Source organism: Eptatretus burgeri, chromosome 18 (genome assembly GCF_056783735.1).
Source record: "Eptatretus burgeri isolate ZD-2024b chromosome 18, Ebu_testis_v1, whole genome shotgun sequence".
Classification (NCBI taxonomy): Eukaryota; Metazoa; Chordata; class Myxini; order Myxiniformes; family Myxinidae; genus Eptatretus; species Eptatretus burgeri.
The window spans coordinates 26,289,000-26,297,357 of record NC_140978.1 but is presented as its reverse complement, the minus strand read 5'-3'; the positions used below and the strand labels follow the sequence as shown (position 1 = coordinate 26,297,357).

The 8,358-nt window shown below is 34.0% G+C and overlaps 1 long non-coding RNA gene across 1 annotated transcript; it reads right to left on the bottom strand.

The window, feature by feature from the left end:
- Window positions 1-4,441: 4,441 nt before the first annotated feature.
- LOC147008776 (uncharacterized) lies at window positions 4,442-6,588 on the bottom strand. Its single transcript, XR_015053142.1, has 3 exons — window positions 5,287-6,588; window positions 4,959-5,016; window positions 4,442-4,734 (listed from the first exon to the last, which is right to left on the bottom strand). It is a non-coding gene; the product is annotated as an uncharacterized LOC147008776 (long non-coding RNA).
- Between the last annotated feature and the right edge of the window lie 1,770 nt (window positions 6,589-8,358).

Here is an 8,358-nt window from a genome sequence, read left to right as displayed (position 1 = left end):
TGTGTTCAAAATCAAAAGCCTTGTACGATTAACGTTAATACAATTCAGAGAAAAGGAGCAGTAAGAATTGATGTTTTGCTCACAAGAGAACAGGTTAAAATCTTGAATGACACTGGCTCACTTAAAATTAAAATGACAAAACCAATGTTGAAAAAATATTCAATAAGAGAGACGAGTGGAGGATTTCTCCCATTTCTAATTCCTTTATTTGCTGGTTTAAGTGCGGTTGGAGCATTGACGGGTGGTATTTCAACAGCGGTGAAAACTGCCAACGAAAGGAAGGCTCAACTCCAGGCTCAAAAAGAATTGGAAAGACATAACAAAGAGTTGGAGAAACAAATTAGTGGAAGTGGCGTAATTGTAGATTTTGCTGAAAAACTTGAAGGTCTGCCTGATAAAGCGAGATTGTTAGTTGGAGATATGCTTTCTTCTATTGCACAAGCAGGTGTAAAATTAACGAAAAGAGGTAATGGATTATATCTTTCTAATAAATAAATGAGCATTGATGAGTGGTTGAAAGAATTTGGAAAGAATACAACATCAAATTTACAACTTGCCAAATATTGTAAGAAATTAAAAATTCAAAATGTGGTTATTTGTATGAGAGATGAATTAACAAATGTGCCGAAACATACAAAGAATATTATTATGAACTTAGAAGATAATAATGGGAACGGTTCTCATTGGGTTTGTATTTTTAATAATCAAGACAAATATTATTTTGATAGTTTTGGTCTTCCACCACCTGTTGAAGTCATAAAATTCTTACAGAATGGTGTTTATCAAACATTTCAAGTCCAAGAATTAAATTCCAAGTGTTGTGGTCAATTATGTCTATATGTGTTATTTCAACTCAACAAAAATAAAAAATTTTATGATATTATTTTTAATCTAATATAAATGACTTATGTTGGTAAAGATGGTTCTATCTTTGGTGTATCTCAAGAACTGGATATTGATTTATCAAATTATTATACAAAGGCACAGGCTGAACGACATAAATATAATATAAACAAAAATATTAACATGAAAAATGCTTATAAATTAAAAAATTATCCAAGCCCAACTGACGCGAATGACTTGGTGAGATTAAGCGATTTATCACAATATATATACTTGAATAAAACGGCTGTGTATTCCAAAGATACAGAAGTGTTGATATTATCTCCAGGTCATACAGAATTCACAGTTCGAATTAAAATAAATTTTTATAAAGAAGGGCGTATCGTTTGTATGAGAATAGAACAATGGGGGTATGATATGAATGATTTAGGGTATAATTGGTCATTTAAAATTAACCTCGAAGACCTGGAACAATTAAATCAGTCTCGTAAGGAAGAATATTATCCACTTGGTATCGAGAATGAGTTTTGTGGGTCCACGATTAGTAAACAACAAATAAAAGAATTTAATAAGGGTAAATATAATAATGGTTTTGCCCTTGTTTATCTCATGAAAACAGAAAAAACAGGATTATATATAATAAGTAAGGAAATACAAAATGATTTAACTATGGGAAGATGGGGAGGTGTTTCGTGCCATAATATTATTCTAACATATATTTCTAATACATAAATGACAGCAAGAAGGCTTCAAGAAAATTATCATTTCTGTGTCCAAGCATACCTTCAAGAAAAGGGTATTCGGTATTTTAATAAATATGTTCTACAACATAAGAATGAGGTATTTTCAATAAAAGATTGGCATTATGCTGATGTTGATAAACCGACAACTTTAGATTTAATTAGAATGTTAAATAATGAAAAAATTATAAAGTTAAGAAAAGGTAAGGCTCTTTTAGAAATTCAAAAGAAATTTTATTGGTTTCCTGTTGTAAAAAAAATTATTTTCGATGCAGGAATAACAAGAAATCCTGATGAATATATGTATAATATTCTATGGGGTGTAAACGATTCAAGGATAGTAAGGGATGAGGAAGGAGTTGAAGAAGAGAGGGAAGAGGAGGAAAAGGAGAATGAGGAGAGGGAGAAGAAAGAGAAGGAGGAAAAGGAGAAGAAAGAGAAGGAGGAAAAAGAGAAGAGAGAGAAGGAGGAGAGGGAGAAGAAAGAGAAGGAGGAAAAAGAGAAGAGAGAGAGGGAGGAGAGGGAGGAAAGAGCGAGACAAAATAAATATCAAAATATGGAAACCAGTGAGATTCAAAAAAGATTGGCGGTATTACAGAAAATAACTCAACCCACCGAGGAGGAAAACAAAGAATTGACAAGTCTATTTGCAATATTTTCTTCAAGACTATTGACATCGTCAAGCCATTCATTTTAATTCAAGTTTTTTCTTAAATAAATGGAGGAGAGAGTGAAGGCATTTCTAAGGATTCTTTATGTTTTAAAAATTAAGATTCAAATGTGCATGTTGGAAACTAAAAAGGTTTTTGCACTCTGCAGGAATTTTTCTCATAAATAAATGAGTTATTGTCTCAAATGTAAAAAGAAAACTAATACTAAAAATATTTCATATATTAAAAGTAAAAATAACAGGGTTATCCAAAAAGGTATATGTTCGGTGTGTGGTTCAAAAAAAAATCAATTTATCTCCAAACACAAACTCGGGGGAGATATACAAAAGTTTTTATCAGGAAGTAAATTTACAACTACTGGAATACCAGGGGAATTACATCTTCCAGGGTATTCTTTCTGTGGTCCAGGCACAAACTTGGATAAAAGATTAGATGAGGCAGACAATCCTAAATCCTGGAGTAAACCAATCAATAGAGTTGATGAAGTGTGCATGAGACACGATATTGATTATGGGAATACCACAACGTTGGAAGAAAAGCATGAAGCCGATAGAGAAATGTTGTATAATTTGTCTCTGATACAAAATCCAACCTTGAGAGAAAAAGTTGATAGGTTCATCGTGAAGAAGATGATTAGTGCTAAATTGAAACTTGGACTTGGAAATTCAAAAAACTCATAGGCTCTAATGATGCCATTAAGACTGAAGAGCAATTAGCTGATGAATTACATAAACCAATATTCACAAAGTTTCAGAGAAGGAAAGTTTATTCCAAGGAAGTTGATTATATCTGGTCTGCTGATTTGATTGAACTCAATAATGATAAGGGGTACAAGTATGCTTTAACCGTTATTGATTTGAGGAGTAGATATGCGTGGGTTGTCCCTTTAAAAAACAAAACAGGTAATACTCTTATGTTAGCTTTTCAACAGATATTTAATAAAAGTAAGAGAAAACCTAAAAAATTGTGGACTGATGAGGGTAGAGAGTTTTATAACAAGACATTTATGAATTTTCTAAAAAATAACAGTATTACATTATACAGTACCTTTAATGAAGGGAAGGCAGTTGTTGTTGAACGTTTTAATCGTACCTTAAAAGAGAGACTATATAAAAAATTCACACAACTCGGTTCACAACAATGGTTATCTTTTATTCAGGATATTGTGGATAAGTATAATGACACGATTCACACGTCAACGAATATGAAGCCATCAGAAACATTTACAAAATTAAAATATGAAAAAGAGATTAATGTCAGAAAACCTAAGTTCAAAGTTGGTGATATCGTAAGAATATATAGGTGGAAATCTCATTTTGAAAAGGGTTTTACTGAACGATGGACGAAAGAACTTTTTAAAATTGTTGATGTAATAGATACAGTTCCTTGGACTTATAAAATATATGATTTGGAAGGGGAAGAGATTTTAGGTTCATTTTATTCACAGGAATTACAAAAGACAAAGATAAATTGAAATTTTTTGACTCCGCCCCTTTTTGACTCCACCCACACAAGCCCCACCCACATAAACCCCACACAAACCCCACCACACACAAACCCCACACAAGCTCCACACAAGCTCCACACAAGCTCCACACAAGCTCCACACAAGCTCCACACACACAAGCTCCACCCATATTCACATAATTAGTGATTAGTTAATTAGTTCCCCCACACACAACATGTTTATTTAATTAAAAAATTATCCACCCATCCACACAAGCTCCACTCATCCACCCATCCACCCATCTCTCCACCCATCCATTGATCCACACAAACCTCATCCACATTCGCCCCTGCCCACATAAACCCTGCCCACATCAACCCCTCCCACATAAGCCCTGTCTACACAAGCTCCACACAAAAACTCCACACACATAAACCCTGTCCACATAAACCCCTCCCACACAAGCTCCACCCACATAAACCCCGCACACACAAGACCCACCGAGGCCCCGCCCACATAAGCCCCACCCCCATCAACCCCTCCCACACAAGCCCCACCCACATAAACCCCGCCCACACACACCCCGCCCACACAAGCCCCACCGAAGCCCCGCCCACATAAACCCCTCCCACACAAGCCCCACCCACACAAGCCCCACCCACACCCCGCCCACACAAGCCCCACCAAAGCCCCGCCCACACAAGCCCCTCCCACACAAGCCCCACCCCCTCATCCCCCTGTGCGCCCCCACCTTTGACCCACCACCTCCCTCATCCCACCCCCCACCCTTCCCCACACACACACATGGGGAGGGGAGGGATGGGATGAGGGGGTGATGGGTCATTGGGGGGGCGCACCTACCCTCCCTTCATGTTTTGATCCTCTTCTTGTAATTCAGAATCAAGTAATTGTATACAAAACAAATATAATTTATTAATATTGAAAATATTAAATATTCATTTGCGAGAATGTATAATCTTTCCCAGCAATCTTCTCCAGATGTCTTGTGATTTCGAAACTCAGACACCATATTCTGTTTTGAAACAAAAAGTGGATAATAATTACATGGTAATATGAGTAAGCCTCGTTGACCACTGAATTAACACACCAGGAGGCCGACTCAGCCTGTCATCCTTTCAAGGTCAATAAAATTAATTCCAGTGTACTGACAAAACCGCGTTCAAACTAATAATGCAACCAACATTAGACGACATTCTAAAGAGAGAGTGATATTAATAATAATTCAGAAATATTTACCTCCAGAAAATCATGTGTTGTACAAGATTGCTTCAACAGCTGATGTTGTGCGATAGTGCTGAAAAAAAAAAAAAAAAAAGTCAAGGGTATAGATGAAGAGACAGACAGACAGGGAAAGCAACACACACCCACACACGCACACACACACACACACACACACACACACACACACACACACACACACACACATAGACACACATAGACACACGTGTCTCACCATTGGTTTAATTCATTCGAGATCAGAGACCGGTCATTATAAATCATTGATCTCTTCAATAAGAGCAGAGAGAGGTAGGTAGGAAGACAGACACACACACACGTGTCTCACCATTGGTTTAATTCCTTCGAGATGATAGGACGTGATAAGACTTCGTGCCACTCATTGAAAATGTCTTTCAATTCTCTTCTAAAATCATTGATCTCTTCAATAAGAGTATTAATTTCATGAACCACGTCGTGATACGTAAACTCAATTTCTTCCAATGCCCTGTCAGGGAAAAAAATATATATATATATCAGAATTATCATGATTTAATTAATAATCATTTGCTTCATCGTTCAAAGAGAAAACCAAACAAACTTACCAACTCTGTAGTAAGCTTTTGCCTTCATCGGAAGACAGATCATCCATGTCTCAGTTGTAAAAATGAAAATCCTGTCTGGCAGAAACTTTGTCTGGTGAATCACTTATAAGGCTTACAATGAGAAAATTCCCGAAACATTGGGTGCGGCCACAGGAAATGACAGCTTGGAAAATAACTGGGCGATTGTATGAATCATTTACAAAACATACTTAAAATGGTTTCGATTCAAATGTTTTCAGTTCGTGTTCTGAGATAAAATATAAACACGAGACCTTGTCTCACAGAATAGTTCCTATTTTTTCACAGCATGACTGTCTAAAACCACACAGCACGACCGTGTCAAAAAACACTTCCTCATTTTCACGGCATGAACTGAAAACATTTGAAACAAAACTTTTTTATGGCGTGGTTTATACACAAAAATGATTTGCAACTCGGACGGTGGTCAGATGAGATCATTAAGAGAAGTTTATCATTTCGTAATGGCACAAAAGGGGTATCTTAAAAAATATAAAGATTCAAATGTTTTGTTTGTCAATATTTTAGATGGGGATTATTGTGCAAAGAAAATTAAACTATTGAAGGAATTTGAGAATGAACAAATCTTTATAGGTTCAATGAGTGAGCTGATCAACCTCCAGGTTAAAGGGGAGACAAATAAATATACCTTGGGATAGCCTGGTTATATATATACAAAGCCTGGTGTTGGCTTAGTGGTTAGGGTGGCGGCTTGGGATCCCAGTGTCCCGAGTTCGAATCCCGCTCAGCTGCTGAATTAACACCAGGGGGTTGACTCAGCCTGTCATCCTTCCGAGGTCGGCGAAATGAGTACCAGTATACCGGTCCCGGTGTATGCCCCGGTTAGAATAGGTGTACCATATCCCTGTGTTGTAAGAGGCGTCCAGGAAGGGCATCCGACCATAAAACCAAACCCCTGCACAGCAGGGAAAAACGGATAAAAAGGGGGTTTATTTTTAGGGAAAAAAAAAGGGAATCGCTGAAAATCCCCCATTCATTTACATGGGGAAAAGTGAGCCAGAACCAGTAAATCCACCCTACTGTTATCGATGAATATCTTTTATATCTGTTATAGATGAATATCTTATATCTGTTATCGATGAATATCTTTTATATCTGTTATAGATGAATATCTTTTATATCTGTTATAGATGAATATCTTTTATATCTGTTATAGATGAATATCTTTTATATCTGTTATAGATGAATATCTTTTATATCTGTTATAGATGAATATCTTATATCTGTTATAGATGAATATCTTATATCTGTTATAGATGAATATCTTACATCTGTTATACTTATAGATGAATATCTTACATCTGTTATACTTATAGTTGAATATCTTATATATCTGTTATCGATGAATATCTTATATATCTGATATCGATGAATATCTTACATATCTGTTAGAGATGAATATCTTATATATCTGTTATAGATGAATATCTTGCATATCTGTTACGATGAATATCTTGCATATCTGTTATCGATGAATATCTTATATATCTGTTATCGATGAATATCTTATATATCTGTTATAGATGATTATCTTATATCTGTTATAGATGATTATCTTATATATCGGTTATAGATGAATATCTTATATATCTGTTATAGAGGAATATCTTCTATATCTGTTATAGATGAATATCTTATATATCTGTTATAGAGGAATATCTTCTATATCTGTTATCGATGAATATCTTATATGTCTGTTATAGATGAATATCTTATATATCTGTTATAGATGAATATCTTGTATATCTGTTATAGATGAATATCTTGCATATCTGTTATAGATGAATATCTTGCATATCTGTTATAGATGAATATCTTATATCTGTTATAGATGATTATCTTATATCTGTTATAGATGATTATCTTATATATCGGTTATAGATGAATATCTTATACATCTGTTATAGATGAATATCTTACATCTGTTATACTTATAGATGAATACCTTACACATCTGTTATAGATGAATATCTTATATATCTGTTATCGATGAATATCTTATATATCTGTTATCGATGAATATGTTATATATCTGTTATGGATGAATATCTTATATATCTGTTATAGATGAATATCTTATATATCTGTTATAGATGAATATCTTATATCTGTTATAGATGAATATCTTATATCTGTTATAGATGAATATCTTATATATCTGTTATAGATGAATATCTTATATATCTGTTATCGATGAATATCTTATATATCTGATATCGATGAATATCTTATATATCTGTTATAGATGAATATCTTATATATCTGTTATAGATGAATATCTTGCATATCTGTTACGATGAATATCTTGCATATCTGTTATCGATGATATCTTATATATCTGTTATCGATGAATATCTTATATATCTGTTATAGATGAATATCTTATATCTGTTATAGATGATTATCTTATATCTGTTATCGATGAATATCTTGTATATCTGTTATCAATGAATATCTTGTATATCTGTTATCGATGAATATCTTATATATCTGTTATAGATGAATATCTTATATATCTGTTATAGATGAATATCTTATATATCTGTTATAGATGAATATCTTGCATATCTGTTACGATGAATATCTTGCATATCTGTTATCGATGAATATCTTACATATCTGTTATAGATGAATATCTTATATATCTGTAATAGATGAATATCTTCTATATCTGTTATAGATGAATATCTTATATATCTGTTTTAGATGAATAGCTTATATATCTGTTATAGATGAATATCTTATGTCTGTTATAGATGAATATCTTACATCTGTTA